Consider the following 19,178-nt stretch of genomic DNA (forward strand, 5'->3'; position numbering starts at 1 on the left):
CAGGTCCAGGACAACCTGGGCTAATGCTGTGTCCACAAGAAAAAGCCAGTCCTTGCTCATGTACCCATGCGCATATGTGCACTGAGATGGTGAGTGACAGGGGGTGGATGAAAACCACCGTTCTGGGGGGCACTTACCCCAAGCCAAGCACATGCAGACTGCCTCGAAGATGTTGCTCCATCATTCCTCCCCGGCCTACCTGCTGTTCTTCCTGCCTGTGGAATCCGGGCCTTGCTCTTCAATCACCATGGTAATGGTGATGAGGCTTCTGGCTCTCCCAGTGGGAGTGATGAGGACAGAGCCAGGTCCTCTCCATGAACAGCACAGAAACTTGGAGGTCTTCCATGGCAGCAGTGAAAGTTTCTCAACTCTCCCTACCATCACCTCTCCCTTACTAAGGACCTGGAACCCTGGCTGTCACAGGTTGGCCTAGGGAAGCAATGGCGTTTTTCTTTTCTTTTCTTTTTTCTCTATATATCCAGGGCTTCTGGGGCCTATGACAATAGTCCACTACATAAACAATGATGAATGGCATTCTGATCCTGTGTACAGTACCCTGGGGCTTGATTCCCTAGTCCAAAGAGAGGGGAGGAGGGAAAAAAGAAGGAGGAAGGTTGAGAAAAGAGGATGGGGAGTAGGCAGAGGACAAAGGAGAGATAATAGCAGAGATTAAGGGGGAAAGTTCCTTAAAAACAGTAAACTGGGGCTGGAGGGATAGTTTAGCGGTTAAGGCATTTGTCTGCAAAGCCAAAGGACCCAGGTTCAAATCCCCAGGACCCACGTTAGCCAGATGCACAAGGAGGCGCATGCGTCTGGAGTTTGTTTGCAGTGGCTGGAGGCCCTGGCGTGCACGTTCTCTCTCTCTCTCTCTCTCTCTCACTCTCTCTCTCTCCCTCTCCCTTTTCTCTGTCAAATAAATAAATAAATAAATAAATAAATAAATATTTTTTAAAACTCAGTAAACTATGGATGATAGAGACATCATTAGTGGTGCAGCCACTGGTGAGGTGCATGGGCTCTAGCATATAACCCCTTCACGCTCTTATAAGCAACCCTAATGTAACTTAGTAGGGCACACCCACGTGCGACATAGAAGAAAGTCTAATTGGGAATAAGAAGGGGTTCAGTGGAAAGGGGTGCAAGAAAAGAGAAGTTAATGGGAAGTGACTGTGATCAAAATCCACTATGTGCACGTATACAAATTGCCAATAAATAACATTTAAAGAGAACCAGTAAGCCATCTGCCCTGCTTCTCTCCTGCTTCAGTCGGGGAGTAGAAAACCACCAGTACAGACGTTGAACAAAATGCAGCAAGTTTTCCCTATTTTCCTAAACTGCATAGAGAAGAAACACGTTGAGTTAAGGAGTGAAAAATGGGCCCTTCGTGGAGAAATATGATGGGATTTGGCCAGATTTGGTGTCTAAGGTCGGTTAAGTGGCCTGGCAGGCTGGAATGTGTGGAAGAAAGAAAGGAAGGTTCCTGAGCATGTTCCTGCTGCGGTTTCTATCGCTGCTCCAGGCTGACTGGCACCACAGCCCACGCAGGAGGGAAGGAGCACTGAGGAGCACCGCGGGGGGAGCGAGAGGGAAGAGCGGAGGGAAGCCGGGCCGGGAAAGGGCAGCTCCTGGCAGAGGAGTTCTTTGTTCTGTATTGAAGGCTGTGTGTTGTGTCCAGTGTAGGCTAACGAAACAAAATACCTGCTAGGCAAGTTGACTTAAGCATCAGAAATTGATTTATTTTATTTATTTATTTGAGAGAAAGAGAGGGGAAGAGGCAGATAGAGAGAAAGAGAGAAGGGGTGTGCCAGGGCCTCCAGACACTGCAAACGAACTCCAGGCGCACGTGTCCCCTTGCACATCTGGCTTACTTAGGACCTGGGGAATCAAACCAGGGTCCTTAGGCTTCCCAGGCAAATGCCTTAACCGCTAGGCCATTTCCTCGGCCCTGGAAATCGATCTCTCGTGGTTCTGCTGCTGGGAAGCGCAAGGTCAGGGTGCTGCTGGTTCAGCTTGTTGGTAAAGGCTCTGCTCTGGGCTCGGGGATGGTCACTTTGTTGCCATGTGCCCTCGCTTGTCCTCTGTGATGTTTCATCTTCATGCACTGGATTTGGAGTCACCCAGGAGACACACCTCTGGGCCTGCCTGTGCACCTGTGTGCAGAGAGGTTGAACTGAGGAGAGAAGACCTACGCTGAATCGGGTGGTGCCAGTTCATGGAACAGGGTTCCTGACCGAATGGGAAACACAGAGCGCTGGCTGGGTGCCAGTCATCTCCCACAGCTTCGTGACCTGCAGAGGCCATGGCACCAGCTGCCTCTTGCTCCTGCCAACACAGCCACAGCTGCTCTCGTAACCACGCTTCCCCACCACGATGGACTGTGCCTCCTGAGAGGAGAATAAACCCTTTCTACCTTAAGTTGTTGTTGTCAAGTATTTTTCATCACAGCAACAGAAGAGTAACTGATACATTCGGTCTCTTGATGCCTAAACTGAGCAGATTCTCCTCTGGCCTGTCTTCTTTGAAGGACATTAATCTTACAGAATCAGGTCCTGCCCATAGGCTCTCAGTGTTAAGTACATCCTCAAAGCCTCGTCTCCAAATACAATCTCATTGGGGCTTAGAGATTTCAAAGTTAAGCCGGGCGTGGTGGTGCACGCCTTTAATCCCAGCACTCGGGAGGCACAGGTAGGAGGATTGCTGTGAGTTTGAGGCCAGCCTGAGACTCCATAGTGAATTCCTTCCTGGTCAGCCTGGGCTAGAGTGAGACCCTACCTCAAAAAAACAAAAAAAAAGAGAGAGATTTCAAAGTGTGCATGGTGGGGACACAGGTTGCTCTGCACGCAGTTTTAGGTGAAGAGCAGAGCTAAGGGAGAGAGGAGAGATGGGAGAGATTTTGATATCAGAGCCACCTCCATGAAGAGGGGTTGAGAAGGTGAGCGGGAGGTGTCAAGCACTATCAAGGGACCAGCTGTGTTGAGCTACAGCCATGGCCATTGAGACATCAGCTTAAGCAGCATCTCTTCTTGGAGGCCTTATCTCCTCACTTGTTTTAAATTTTTTTTGTTGTTGTTTTTTTGAGGTAGGGTTTTGCTCTAGCCCAGGCTGACCTGGAATTTACTATGTAGTCTCAGGCTGGACTCGAACTCACAGCAATCCTCCTACCTCCGCCTCCCGAGTAGTGGGGTTAAAGGTGTGTGCCACCATGCCCGGCTTGTTTTATTTTTTTTTTTTTGCATAGCATCTAACCGTAACTGTTTGACTTTCTTTCCCTCGTGTTCGGTGTTCACGAATGAGTGTGCCCGAATGTGTGCGGGTATGTGCGTGCGGGTGTGCATGTGCGTGTGTGGGTGTGTGCGTGTGGGTGTGCGTGTGCAAGTATGCGTGTGCAGGTACCTGAGAGTGTGTGGAAGCATGCAGGTGGAGGGCAGTGATCAAGGCCGTCAGGTGTCTTCTTTGATTGCTCCGCACTTTATTCACTAAGGTTCTCACTTGACCCCAGAGCTCACTGGTTTGGCTAATCTAGTTACCCAGCTTGCACCAGAGATCTCCTCTCTCCACTCCTCAATGCTGGGGTTACAGGAGGGTCACCTGGCATGTATGTGGTTGCTGAGGACCCCAACTTCGGCCCTCATATTCATACAGCAAGTGCCTTATCCATGGAGCCATCTTCCACAGCCCCCTGATTAACTTATTATCCTGCCCCCGGCAGAATGCAAATGAGATCCTGGATATCATTGCTTTGTCCCTCACTCTTTTGTAAGGTTTAGAGTTGTGCCTGGCATAGTAAAAAAAACCACAATCATAGCTAATAAAAGCCAGGGCAGGGTGGTGCATGCCTTTCATCACAGCACTTGGGAGGCTCAGGTAGGAAGATCATGGTGAGTTCAAGGCCAGCTTGAGACTACATGGTGAATTCCAGGTCAGCCTAGAGTAGAGTGCGACCCTACCTCAAAAAATAAAATAAATAAATAAATAAAATATTAAAAAAAGAAGAGAAGCCAGGCATGGTGGTGCACATCTTTAATCCCAGCACTTGGAAAGCAGAGGTTGGAGGATCACTGTGAGTTCAAGGCCAATGTGAGACTTCATAGTGAATTCCAGGTCAGCCTGGGCTACAGCAAGACCCTACCTTGAAAAACCAAAATAAGTAAATAAATAATAAATAAATAAATTTTTAAAATGACAAAAAGAAACGAATCACAGCTAAATGAACAAATGATTTTTTTTTTCATGGCACCAGCTCGAAGAAAGAATTATGTGACCATTTCAAGCTCCTAGGATGGTGGAAAGACCTCAAGGGCTGAGCCTTAAGTCAGGAAGGATAAGGAAGTTAAGGAAATGGAGGAATGAAGGGGGAGAATGAGAACTCAGGATGAATAAGGAAGAAGGGATAATTCGGCAAAAAGAAAGGCACAGGAGAAAAGCAGAGAAATTGGAAGCAGAGCAGGGACAGCGGATGGCCCTGTAGTCAAAAAGCAGGTTTAGGGCTGGAGAGATGGCTTAGCGCTTAAGGTGCTTGCATGCGAAGCCTAAGGATACAGGTTCAATTCCCCAGGGCCCACGTAAGCCAGATCAACATTGTGGCACATGTGTCCGGAATTTGTTTGCAGTAACTAAAGACCCTGGTGTGCCAATTCTCTCACTCTCTTTCTCTCTCCAGTAAATAAATATATGTATATACACACACACACACACACACACACACACACACACACACACATATTATATTATTTTATTTCTTTACATATTGAGGTAGGGTCTCACTCTAGGCCATGCTGACCTGGAATTCACTATGTAGTCTCAGGGTGGCCTCCAACACATGGTGATCCTCCTACCTCTGCCTCTCGAGTGCTGGGATGCCTGGTTCATAAATAATTTTTTAAATCAGTTTTGGAATCTGGGGAAGTGGCTTAGCAGGTAAAAGTGTAAGCACAAGGGCCTAAAAAGGCCGGGCAACATTCTTTTAAAAACATTTTCTTAAGTATTTTATTTTTATTATTTATTTGAGAGAGAGAAGGAATGGGCGCACCAAGGCCTCCAGCCACTGCAAGCGAACTCTAGACACATGCGCCACTTTGTGCTTACGTGGGTCCTGGGGAATCAAACCTGGGTCCTTTGGCTTTGCAGGCAAGTGCCTGAACCACTAAGCCATCCCTCTAGCCCTGAACTGAACACCACCTGATAACATTCTTGTTTGATCCCGAGCACCCATGTAGTAGCATGACCATGGCCATGCAGACCTGCAACCTGAGTCCTGTGGATGATGGAGTCAGGAGAACGGAGCTCGCTGCTCAGCCAGTCTGACCGTGAACAGCAGCCAGGGCTGGTGAGAGACTCTGTTGCAAGAAAATAATGCACAAGAGCAACAGAGGAGACACTCAGTGTTTTCTCCACGTGTGCACACAGCACACCAAACATACCACACACACACACACACACACACACACACACACACACACACACACACGTGCGCATAGGTTTAGTGGAAATCAGACCCAAAGGAGAAGGGTGGAGTGGATGACAGCTGATGTAGAGAGGTGACAAGTGAGAGAAATCTCCCTCCAACGGCCCTGCTGAGGGTGGACAACCTCGGCAGAAAGCGAGAGGTACAGAGTCGCGTTGATGGAGGCACCACGATGCAAGACAGCCCTAACTGCTTTGTGTTCCAGGAATAACGATTCGGTGTTAATTGGCAGGGAGAGAATAAAAGGGCTCTATGGTCCATTAAGTTTGGCAAATACCAAGTCAGAAAACTGATCCCCCACATTACAAGGCTTCTATAAATCTCTAAAAGAAACTTCAACAAGATTTCAAAAGAAGGAATGCAGAGTGCTTCCCAAATGTGTTTGACTGACACATCTGCTTTGGTTCCCTCCTGAAGCATCTCTAGGGGCTCCGCCGCCCCTATCAACAGGTTCTCAGAGCAAGGGCTGAGAGCAGCAAGCAGAGCATGCACCAGGAACTGGTTCCAAGTGTAAATTCTCAGGCCTCGCTCCAGATGTACCTGGAAGCTGGGTGTAGAGCCAGAAATTGGCCTTTAGCAAGCTCTGCAGGCAATCCTGATGCATACTGAAGTTTGAGAACTACTGTGCGAGAAAATTCTGCAAAGGTTTTTGTACATCAATACATTCAGAAGGACTTCACCCACCTTTGTAATAAAAAAAGTTGTTGGGTTAACACACAAACTTATGAAAAGGGTTATTTTTTCAGATATTAAAAAATGTATCTGTCTTACCTTAACAGAATAATTTAGAAATGTTCTTACCAGGCGTTTATAGTTTGCAGAAGAGCTGTCAAAAATAACTCAATTGTATGAGCACTGCAACCATACAGTAAGAGAAAAAGGAAAAGGATCTAGGTGCATGTTTTCAAAAGTAAAATGTGAACCCAAAACTAAAGTGTGAAATTCTTTTTTTTTTTTTTTTTTTCCCAATGTAGGGTCTCACTCTAGCTCAGGCTGACCTGGAATTCACTATGTAGTCTCAGGCTGGCCTTGAACTCATGGCGATCCTCCTACTTCTGCTTCCTGAGTGCTGTGGTTAAAGGCTTTATTTATTTATTTATTTATTTATTTATTTATGAGAAGAGAATGGGCACACAAGGGCTTCCAGCCATTGCAAGTGAACTCTAGGCACCATGCTCCATTTTGTGTATCTGGCTTACACGGGTTCTGGGGAACTGAACCTGGGTCCTTAGGTTTCATAGGAAAGTGCCTTAACCACTAAGCCATCTCTCCAGCCTGAAATTCACTTTTTAAAAAAATATTTTATTTATTTATAAGAGAGAGAGAGAATGAGAATGAACGCAGCAGGGCCGCTAGCTGCTGCAAATGAACTCCAGACACACGCGCCACCATGGGCATCTGGCTTACGTGGGATATGGGAAATTGAACCTGGATCTTTAGGCTTCACAGGCAAGCACCTTAACTACTAAGCCATCTCTGCAGCCCCGTGACATTCATTTTAAGTCACGCTTTTCTTCAGGGTGGGGTAGCCGGAGAAGCCCCTTGAAGAGGTTTGCAGAGCTTAACAAGGGAGCCTTTTATGTGACCTGAGCTTTGAACTGGCAACAGTCTTGGTTTCTATTGCACTTAGAAAGACGTGCCAAGGAGAAGGGTAGTGCTGTGCAGGGATGTGTGGGAACACAAACGCTTAACCACAAGAAGAAAACGGTAAGAACGGGCTGGAGAGATGGCTTAGCGGTTAAGCACTTGCCTGTGAAGCTGAAGGACCCTGGTTCAAGGCTCAATTCTCCAGGACTCATGTTAGCCAGATGCACAAGGGGGTGCACGCGTCTGGAGTTCGTTTGCAGTGGCTGGAAGCCCTGGCGCGCCCATTCTCTCCCTCCCTCCCTCCCTCCCTCTCTCTCTCTCTCTCTCTCTCTCTCTCTCTATCTGCCTCTTTCTTTCTCTGTCACTCTCAAATAAGTAAATAAAAATGAACAACAACAAAAAAAAGAAAACGGTAAGAAAAAATGCCCTCGATTTCTTAAGGCAAAGTCTGCAAAGCTTCCATTTGGTCTTCAGAAGCTTCCAAATGTCTGGCTGGTCTCCTACACGAGTGACGGAGGGCAGGGCCCTCATGCTTCCACTGGTCAAGAACCCCATGGTCACTTCCACTGAGGACAGGATTAGACAAAGGTTAGATCAAGATTTTCCTATCACAGCTGACAGAAAGCTGGAAGAAGCCATTCTACATGTAGTTCAATGGGAGAAAGAGATATCACTAGTGAAGATACTCAACAGTGGACACTGCAAGCCTTATAATTGGCCAGCCAGGCCAAATGAGCCAATGGGTGCAATAGTGGCACGTCTGCCATGGTGGAAACCAACTGCCCTCCTATTGGACTGGAGGCCCTCTCGATGGGAGGGAATATATCCCTGATACTGAAATCTCAAAACAGGAGTAGTCATGAGCCCTAGGGGTGTAACATCTGATGATGTCTGGAAAAATGTATATACTATGCTTATCAAACTGCCCAGTAAGCACTTCTCTTAATATTTACACTCTTATATTAATGCGATTCTCACTTTGGGTAGAGAATCTTCTCTTTTCAGATGGCAGTGACCTTGGGATGACTCAGAAGGTATCATAGTGTTGGAAAGAAGTGACTGGAGTACTGAGTAACATCTCGATCACACCTTCCAAGGCTCAGGGTCTAATGTGGAAGAGGTGGCGGAAAGAATGTAAGAGCCAAAGGAAGGGTAGGACTCCTTACAACATACTCCCTCCAGACACAAAATGGCCTGGATATCCATGACCTCACAGTGCCTGACACTACCTGCACAAGATCATCATAAGAGGAGGAAAAGATCATGACATCAAAATAAAAGAGAGACTGATTGAGATGGGGAGGGGATATGATGGAGAATGGAATTTCAAAGGGGAAAGTGGGGGGAGGGAGGGTATTACAATGGGATATTTTTTATAATCATGGAAAATGTTAATAAAAATTGAGAAAAATTTAAAATAAAATAAAATAATAAAAAATATTTTTGTATCACAAACCATCTGTACCTCTTGTGTGTGTGTGCATGCATGTGTGTGCGTGTGTACGTGTGTGTGCGCATGTTGTGGTTACCTTCTCATTGCTGGGGTAAAGCATCCAATGCAAGGCAGCAGATGGAAGGAAAGGTTTCATTTTGGCTTAGTCTTGGGGGTGGGGGCTTTCATCATGGCCGGGGAGGGCCTGGCATGAGCAGAGGCTGGACGTCACCTCTGCCACAGCACAGCAGGTAGAAACAGCAGCCAGAGAGAGCCAAACTGGCACCGGCAAGCTAAGGGCTCACAGACCTCAAGGCTCACCTCCCAGTGACATAACTCCTCCTGCAAGGCTCCACTTGCCAGCATGCCACCACTAGGGACCAGGTATTCAAAACACATGAGTTCAAAGGGGGCATCTGATTCAAACCACCACCGTTAGTGGATACGGACAGGCACGTGGAGGTCAGAGGGCAACCTTGGGGCGTTGGCCCTGGCCTTCTACCACGTTGTTCATCACTGTGCGCCAGACTAGCGGGCCCCTGGGCTGTAGACGCACTGGAACTGGCTTCACGTGGGTTTGTTGTCAGGCTTGCCAAGCGCTGTAACCACTAAGCCATCTCACCCACTCCCCACCTGCATTTCTTCTGTAGATAATGTGACTGATGCAGACTTTGAATGGTTCACGTCTTTTGTACTTTGGATCTCCGAAATATTTCAGCCATTGGAAAAAAAAAAAAAAAAAAGCCTAATCCTGAAATTCTGACCCTCATTTAGAGAACGTGTTCTACCATGCCTCACTTGGAGATATTACAGACAGTAGTCTAAAGTCACCAAAGGTCAGAAAAGCTGCCTTCTGTTCCAGACTTCCAAGGACATTTTGCGTGTTTGCTTGCATTTAAGATAAGATGTGTATGTAGTAGCTTAGGTTGGCCTTGAAGTCTGTATCCTCCTGCCCACCCCCTCCAGAGTGCTGAGACAGACCCATGCCCAAGCCTGGCTCTGGAAGAACATTTTTTAAAGATATATTTTATTTATTTATTTATGTATTTATTTATTTATTTATTTATTTATTTATTTAAGAGAGAGAGAATGGGCATGCCAGGGCCTCTAGCCACTACAAACGAACTCCAGATGCATGTGCTCCCTTGTGCATCTGGCTTACATGGATCGTGGAGAATCGAACCAATATCCTTTGGCTTTGTAGGCAAATGCCTTAACTGCTAAGCCATCTCTTTAGCCCTGGAAGGGCATTTTAAAAAGTATTTTTATTTATTTATTAGAGACAGAGAGAGGAAGAGGGAGAGAGACAATGGGTGTGCCAGGCCCTAGAGCCACTGCTAATGAACTCCAGACACATGTGCCATCTTGTGCATCTGGCTTACGTGACACCTGGAGACTCGAACTGACTGTCACTGAGCAGGTTATGTAATTTTTCTAACCTCCTGGTTTCTTTTTTGTTTCAAGGTAGGGTCTCACTCTAGCCCAGGCTGACCTGGAATTCACTATGGAGTCCCAGGGTGGGACTCACGGCGATCCTCCTACCTCTACCTCCCAAGGGCTGGGATTAAAGGCTTGCGCCACCACGCCCACCTTCTTTCTAACCTCTTTCATGAAATGAGCGGCAATACTTCGGTACGGAAAGCAGTTCTAAACAGCAGTGGGAACCATTCGAAATCTTTCCCGGATCATTCACCCTTCCTGAAAATGATTGAGGTCATAAATGTCTAAAGAAGTTAGAGTCAGACTAAAAAAAAGGTCACATACCAAACCATATACAACTGAAACATACCAAACCATACACCACTGAAACATACCAAACCATACACGACTGACCCCGCATACTTTCATTGTTGATTGCTTTTATTTCTAAATCAAAGTCTCTGTGACCAGGGAACACACAATGTAGTACTTTAATATATGATAGGCCTGCCATTAGCTTGTTTGCATGCGTGTGCATGTATGTATGTATGTGTAAATGATGGCCAATGTATTTGTACTTCTTTTCAATGACCTTCTAGTGCTTATAACAGGACTAGGATCACGGAGAATTTTTTCCCTCCTCTTGCAGTGTGGCAGAGAAAGCAGAGGGATTGCTTACTGTGTAGTGCTTAATAATGGCTGAGCATCACCAACAAGCCTGTTGATAAAAGGCAGAGAGCCCAGGGGTTAAGAGCGGACTGAAGCTTGGATGAATACTTCCTTCCAATCCTGCCACCACCACTTGCCCTTACATGGCCCTAGGCAAGTTACTTAATCAACTCTTTCCCTCTGCCTCAGTCTCCCCATCTGAAAGACAGGGTCTCCAGTAGCACTGCCCTCTCGGGTGTTGAGTAATGACTAAACAAAATAACATACTACAAGGACCTCGAAGACAAGCCTAGGACGCGTTGCATGCTTAATTCTCATAACAAGTTCGGAGGCAGTTGTCTTTGCTCACCTTGTATAGACAACAAAGTCAAGGGTTAGGGTCATGGAGTTAACAGTGGACTCAGTTCTGCACAACCAGGCGACCAAATCTTCAGACCCCTACAATACATGCAGCACCAAAAGGGAGTTACCATCTTTACGAGGATTTCAGATTTCTGGTGACTAATTGGTCTCCAGTCCTCTCCACCTGAGCGTGAGATAACTGGGGATAAAAGGCCGATGCTGGAGGGTGATAGCACTGGGGATGACCTCATTAGGTGCACGCAGGGAAACGGGCCCCTCCCTTATCCTTCCTATCTCTACAATCAGCAGATCTTGACGAAGGTGCTTGAGGCTTAAATGCTGCCTTTTCACCGAGGGTGGGACAATACCAGACTAAGAGAAAGACCAGAGGCTTGCTAAGGACCCAGTTTACTTGGGAGTGTGTGTCACTGCCATCTGCTGGATGGAATGAGCATCGCACCAATACCAAAGGTGCTTTACCATCCTAGGCAAGTTCCCTGATTCTTCCGGGTTGAGAATCTAGGGAGCTTTTTGCAACATCGGCTCTGTGGCTGCAGAGTTTAGAACTAACCATGCATAGCAGCACGCTTCTGTGGATAACAGAAAGGTAAAATAGAATCATCTTTGAAACAGCAACCCGTTCCCCAGATCAAAGTTGGTCTGTTCCCAAAAAGGTCATCTAACTAGTTAGAAAAAAGCCCACAGCCATCAGGCCAAGGCATCTGACAGAACTTGTACCCTCTTGCCCATAGCAAAACGTACCCACAGGAAGCAAAGTCACTTTTTACTCTGCATTCATGGATACAGAAATTATTTGCTAAGGGACTGGGGAAATGGTCCAGTACTTTGTTTGCAAAGACTGTAACCCTGTTCAATTTCCCATCTACCCATGTAAAGTTGGTCTGGTCTTCATTTGTAGCAGCAAGAAACCCTGGCACATGCACATGACACACACATGCACACACAGAGAGAAATAAAATTAAAGAGAATGTTTTACTGAGCACTCGATGTATGCCAGACTACTAAAACATGAGATGAGGGGTGTGGTCACACATCTGTAATTCCACCTGGGAGGTGGATCAACCTCAACTACTTCACAAATTGGAGGCGATCCTTGGCTACATGAGACCCTGTCTCAAACAAACAAATAAGTGAAAGAACTGATCTGGCAAAGATAAGCTCCTTATGTGGATAATTTCTGAGTGTTCACTATACACTGGCACATGAACCTCATTAATTCTCAGTATAATCTAGCTTTATTATTATGTTATTGATAAGTATTCCCTACGATTACCTCAGTTGCAGGCCCGAAGTCAATTATAACCTCCTTTATAGTCCAGAGCTGACGGATGGAAGGGGCTGAATGTGGGGGCAGAGCAGTGGATAGAAGAGAACTGTTAGCTCGGCAGACGGGCGTAGCTTTTTATTTTATGTATTTATTTTTTCCACATAGAGTCCTGGTGTTCTGTTTTCCACGCACTTTCTGTTCCATTAGCTACAAATTTCCAGTAAACTGAAAGCGCTACAAAACAGTAAGTGATGATAACAGGAGAAAGCTTGGGGAAGACTTATCAGGAAAAATAGCTCTTCCTCCAGCGAGCCTTTGGAATCTATCTAGTTAACGCTGGCTTCACTTCGTAAGTCTTGCTCCTGAAAAGCAGCTACGCATCGGCTGCAGGAGCCGAATCTTCAGCTTGCTTTGGATGGGAAATAAATCCACATTTGGGTTGGGGCGACCAAGTGTGTGCGAGTATACAATTTACCTGGCAAGAGCTAGATGACGATAGGGATGTTCTACAACCTCACACCATCTTTTTTTTTTTTTTTTTTTTTTAAGAGTGAGAGCCAAAGCCAGCCAGAGACAGAGAGAGAGAGAGGAGAGGGAATTGGTGCGCCAGGGCCTCAGCCACTGACATTGAACATCAGTCGCTTGCGCCACCTAGTGGGCATGTGGGACGTCGCGATTGCCTCATTCTTTGCGCATCTGGCTTCCGTGGGATCTGGAGAGCTGAACATGAGTCCTTAGGCTTCGCAGGCAAGCGCCTTAACCACTAAGCCATCTCTCCAGCCTTCTCACACCATTTTTTTTAAAGGTCTCCTTTTGCTCTCACAAGCAGGGAGCTGATGGGAAGGTATAAGCAGGAACACTTTGCCCAGTGCCTTTGGGAAGCCCTCACAGGGGCTGGGGATGTGGCTCAGATGGTTGAGCTTAGCACTCTGGAAGCCCAGGGTTGGGTTCCCTAGCCCCGTGTAAACTGGGTGTGGTGGCGCACATCCGTAATCCCAGGTGGAATCATAAGGATCAGAAAAAAAAAAAAAAAGTTTAGTGTTGGAGTTTGGTATTCGGCCTCCTCTGCCACTAACCAGGTCCTGATCGTTGGACAAGTGACAGGCAGGACTCTCCTCGCTCTACCTAATAACTACTTGTGTCACAGTGTTACCTGGGGGGCTCAGTGAGGGCTTGCGGGTTGGCTTGTCTAAATCTTGCCCGTGGATATCAACAGTGTTTGGGATGCAAAGGCTGCAGGACACAATTGGACTGAAGTGGACAGAGGGGCTGAGGAGCAAGGCAGGAGGGTCCAGAACTGGGGCGTTCTGCTCCAGGAGACCTGCCCCTTGTACCCCTCCACTGGACATACACAATCTTATTTCTCCAATCACTCTACCACCCTATATAATAAGTCGGACAGAGATTATTTCCAATTTTACAGAAGAAACAGATCTCCAGGTGACTTGGCTGAAATGATGGGTATTTCCCCCCCCCCCCCCACAACAGCCTGCCCTTGGGGGACACACGTGTGAGGTGGATGTTTTTCCAACCATCGTGAAAAGTATTTTCGGGAATCCATTTGTGTGCCAACACCCCCACGCAAGGAGCAGTACTAAAATTCTTTCCTGGAAATAACCGAAGCCTGAATTTTCTGGAACAAGCAAGCTCCAACCTGGAATTCCCTGGAAGGAGTACAACCAGAAAGGGAAAACTATACAAAACATTTGTGGCAGATTCTGTGATGGAAATTCCCTTCCTGACACAGTTTTGACACTGAAAAAAAAAACAACCCAACAAATGCCTGATTTTAGATTCTTTTAAAATTAATTGAGATGGAGAAATGGCTTAATGGTTAATGCACTTGCCTGTGAAGCCTAACGACCCAGGTTCGATTCCCCAGTACCTATGTAAGCCAGATAAACAAGATAGCAACATTGGTCTGGAGTTCATTTGCAGTGGCTAGAGGCCCTGGCACACCCATTCACACCCGTCCCCCCCTCTCTCTCTCAAATAAATAAAATACTTTTAAAAAATTAACTAACCACTCAAGAACTAATGTTATTTCGGTGACGAATGATATATTGCACAAAACAACTTCCTGGTTGTTATGTGTGGTTGTGAAGCCAGAGAGGAGGAAACAAGTTTTGGAGAAACAAGAAAAAGTAGACATGATATTAGAAGTCATGTGCATATTCTGCACACACATATGCACATCCCATATATAACACATACAGAGAGAGAGAAAGAGATAAGATAGAGAGAATGTAAAAGAACCAAAAATGGTGTTTATGTAAAAAAAAAAAAAAGTATGATGATGTTGCATGAGACTCAGCTCAAGGATCCGTAGAGAAGGCAATGAATGCTTCAAGAATGTTCTAGCTTGAATCTGAAATGCCCACTATAGGCTCGTGTGTTGAATCCCCATTCCTCAGCTCATGGTACTATTTTGGAAGGCTGTGGACCCTTCAGGAAGTAGGGTCTCATTGGAAGAAGTGGGTCAGCAGGCATGGGCCTTTGAAGGTTACATACCTGGCTCTGGATTCAGTGTCATTTTGCCCACTTCGTGGCTTCCTGTTTCCTCTGCATGCTCGCACTGCCAGGGACTAAGCCACTTTGCCATTCCTTCTCTGTCGTGATGGGTGGAAACCCTAGGAAGCCATGAACAAAACCAACCTATTCTCTCTCGGGTTGTTTCTGCCAGGCATTTTGCCACAGTGATACAAAAGCCAGCTAATCAAAGGACAAATGCACGAAAATCTAACTAACTACATCACCTAAGTGTTAGTTAGGTCCTTAAAATGTTTCTTCACTGAATGATTTCTAATCATTATGAAAATCACTTGTATGCAGATATTTTTACATGGTATAGCTGAATGGCTAATTTTATAATAATTTCACTCTTTCATGATATTTCTGACACAATTCACTAGTGGACTGTAAGACACAGACTTGATTTGGCTGCAGTAGGTTAAGCATGAGCCGCTTTCAATGATGAGTTGTGACTTAGCTGGAAGTTAACACGATCTCACCATGCAGCTCACAGACAGACAAGGTCTTGGAGACCGGATGTGAAGGGTGGCCAGAGGGGGACCTGATGGACTGCAGGCAGCTGCACAGGACTGCAGAACAGACAGGGCAATTGAAGACGCATGGCCCGGATGCCCTGACTTCCTTTGTAAATTCAGTTACACTGCATGGGACTCTGACTGCTCACTGCTGTGCCCTTCCAGCCACTAGAAGTGAAGGGAAAGGTTTTTAAAAAAAATAAATCCATCTAGTCCTTGGGAATTCTAGTGTCTACTGGACTAACTTAATAGGCTTTGTGGGAGTTATGTGTCTTGGTACTGTGACAAAATACCTGACAAGGAGAAAGGATTAATTCTGGCTTACAATTTGAAGGGATAAGGTCCATCAGGAGTGGAGGGGAGGGCTGGACAGATGGCTGAGCGGTTGAGCGCTTGCCTGTGAAGCCTAAGGACCCCACTTCAAGGCTCAATTCCCCAGGACCCACGTTAGCCAGATGCACAAGGGGGGGGCGCACATGTCTGGAGTTCATTTGCAGCGGCTGGAGGCCCTGGCATGCCCATTCTCTCTCTCTCTCTGCCTCTCTCTCTCTCTCTCTGTGTGTGTCTGTCACTCTCAAATAAATAATAAATAAACAAAATTTTTTTAAAAGTGGAGGGGAGGGCTGGAGGGATGACTTTGCTATTAAGACATTTGCCTGCAAAGCCAAAGAACCCTGGTTCGATTCTCCAGGGTCTATGTTAGCCAGATGCATGAAGGGGCACACATGTCTGGAGTTCATTTACATTGGCTGGAGGCCCTTGTGCACCCATTCTCTCACTCTCTCCCTCGGCCTCTGTCAAATAAATAAATACATTAATTAAAAAAGAAAGAGTGGAGGGGACGGCATGGGAGCAGGTGGCTCTATGGCGGCGACACTGCGCTCCAGGGAGTCCCCACCTCCTCACACCTGGGTGGAACAAGAAGCAGGGAGCAAACAGGAAGTGGGGACAGGCCCCTAGTGACCCATTTTCTCCCACAAGGCTCTGTTCCCTAAAGGTTCTGCAGCCTTCCTAAATAGAACCTCCAGCCGGAGACTCCATGGAAGAATAGTTCCCACTCAAATCACCACACGCCCATTGACATTTCTTCCTTCTCGGTCACCTTCAGACGACCTTTTACTAGGTTCTACGCATTTTACCTTCTAAACAGACCTCTGGCCCTCCGTCACTATCCTTCCCGCCACAGCCTAACTCTTGCGGTAGCCACTCTTGCCTGGGCCACTGGAAAAGAATCTAAGGGCTACATGTCACCCACTCCGTTCTCTCTGACCATCTCCCTTCTGGGCTGTAAGAGCTAGTCTTTCTTCTTCTGTTGGCATGTATGTGTGTGTGTGTATGGTGTGCAGGTGTTTGTGCATGTTCGTGTGTATTTGGGTGCATGTGTGTAAAGGTCAGACTTTGAAGAAACTGGGTGTCTTCCTCTATTGCTTCTCCACTTTATTTTATTTTTTTAAATTTTTTTGCTTTTCCGAGGTGGGGTCTCACTCTAGCCCAGGCTGACCTGGAATTCACTATGGAGTCTCAGGGTGGCCTCGAACTCACGGAGATCCTCCTACCTCTGCCTCCCGAGTGCTGGGATTAAAGGCGTGCGCCGCCTCGCCCGGCCACTCTCTATTTTTATGAGACAGAGTCACTCACTGAACGCAGAGTTCACTTATTTCTGCTAGAATAGCTAGCCAATAAACTCTGGGGATCCTCTGTGCCTGCCTCCCTAGTTCTGGGGTCACAGGCGCATGCCACTACAGCTGGTTTTTACAGGGGTTCTGGGGGGTCTGAACGCGGGCCCTTCTATGTAACAACTGCTCCACTCGCTGAGCCGTTTCCCCTCTGCTTAGGGTTCTCTCTTCAATGCACAAATCTCACCCTGCCTCCACCACTCCTCTCCCTTCTCCCACGACACTCAGCCATCCTTGGCTAACCTGTGGGTTAAGAAGCAGTTGCCTACTGAAAACCAACGCCAGGGGAGGTCATGAGCCCCAGGGCTGTAATGCCTGCTAGCGTCCGGCTAAATGCATGTATGATGTTCACCAAACTGCCGCTAAGCACTTGTCTTGATGTTCATACCCATGTATTAATGCAACTCCCACCTTTGGCTACAGAAACTTCTCTTTTCAGATGGTGGGGACCACTGGGATGACCCGAAAGACTGAAAAAGACATGAAAAAGTGCTGAGAAGTGAGAGAGAAGTACTCAGCACCGAAACATCTCTATCAGACTTTCCAAGGCCCAGGGTTCATTGCAGAAGAGGTGGCAGAAAGACTGTAAGGGCCAAAGGAAGGATAGGACTCCTTACAACACACTCTTCCACGCACAAAATGACCTGGAGATCCATGACCTCACAGTGCCCACTACCTGCACAAGACCCTCATAATAGGAGGAAATGATGACATCAAAATAAAAGAGATTAATTGAGGGGGGGAGGAGGTATGATGGAGAGTGGAGTTGTGAAGGAGAAAGTGTGTGTGGGGGGGAGGGAATTACATGGTTTATTATCTATAATTATGGAAGTTGTCAATTAAAAAAATAAAATTAAAGATGCAGGTGTCTATCTCGCAGCCTGTCACCCCCCAGCCCAGATTCTCCCTCTCTCAGTGTCGCCAGTGAACCCTCCAGTTCGTCCCCTTTGCAGAGTCTCTCTTGGCTTTGTAAAGTGTTGTTCTTCTGCCTAAATGAGTCTCTGTTTTCTTCTCCTGTCATTCAGAATTCCTTTTCTAGAGCTTTCTCTGGAACACCAATCCCAGTTTGGGCCATTTTACTTCTCTTTGGCTAACACTCCTCTGCATTCCTTATCTTTTAAAACACTAATTTCTGTAAGTTGTTCAAATATTCAGTTAATGTTTGTCTCTCTAATCATAAGCTCCAATAGAATGGATCTCTGGATGCTCTGCCACCAGCCCCCAACACCTAATTGAATGTTTCCCACGCAGCAGGAACAAATAAATATCTGTTGAATGAACTACATGAGAAAGCTTATAAAATTATTCCTCAGAGTGGCATTTTATTCTAAACAAGCATTTGCTTTTTTTAAAGAAAAACTATAATCTTTATAATGCATGTATTTGTTATATCATTGTTTATCTGTTGAACTTATACAATACACAAATCTATAAAAAATTATTCTTAAAGAGACGATCACTTTTTACTTTTTGCAGCTATTTCAAAACAAACTCATCAACAAACAAAACAGTATTTACATCTAGTATGCTTTTATGAATGGGAAGTCAGAAGTGATTTCAGCACCCAGGAAAGCTGAGTTGTTCTCACTTCTGCATGAATGAGCTTTCAAAATAAGCAAGCATGCATGCACCCAACAGTTTTTGCTTTTTAATTCCCAAGATAGTTCACCCTATACACAGAGAAAATTAATGCTGCATTTTATTGGAAAATTATCGATTTCAGTCCAAAAGACAGCTCAGGAATGCCGTTTAATAGAAGCAAAAGAAGACCTGGTTCACAAACACCCTTCGCAAGACTCAACAGCCACGCGAATAGGAAGAGATCTGTGCAGAAACCATTTTCAGAATCAGAACCATCATTCTGAGATAAAAATGGCAAGACAGGACAGCATTTGCACAGCTGTTACTTCCAACTACAGAACAAGTGGAAAGTTCTTCCCAGTAGAACAACTTTTGCGAATTGCGCTTGCATTGCAGAATAAACCATTTTGGACAAAACAATTTGATGCCAGAACGTCTATAATGCATGATTCAATGCAAAGAATCACACACTTTCCCCATTTGACAGAAGCCTTATCACATGGACTTTCCCAGGACTTGGGTCATATAAACTGGACAGCAGCTAGCGAATACTCTTCCCCCATCCAAATATGTATGTCGCGTCAGAGTAAGGAGAATCATCCGTAAATCAAAATGACTTAAATTAAGTAGGAACCAAGCCATATACTGTGCACCCCTACTAAGCAAGCCCGGA

The 19,178-nt window shown here is 46.1% G+C and overlaps 1 protein-coding gene across 1 annotated transcript in view; it reads right to left on the reverse strand.

The window, feature by feature from the left end:
• Kctd1 (potassium channel tetramerization domain containing 1) overlaps nucleotides 1–19,178 on the reverse strand; it is a 247,635-nt gene that overhangs the window by 224,852 nt on the left and 3,605 nt on the right. The gene's annotated exons all lie outside the window — the stretch shown is intronic.

This window comes from Jaculus jaculus, chromosome 15 (genome assembly GCF_020740685.1).
Source record: "Jaculus jaculus isolate mJacJac1 chromosome 15, mJacJac1.mat.Y.cur, whole genome shotgun sequence".
In the NCBI taxonomy this organism is placed as follows: Eukaryota; Metazoa; Chordata; class Mammalia; order Rodentia; family Dipodidae; genus Jaculus; species Jaculus jaculus.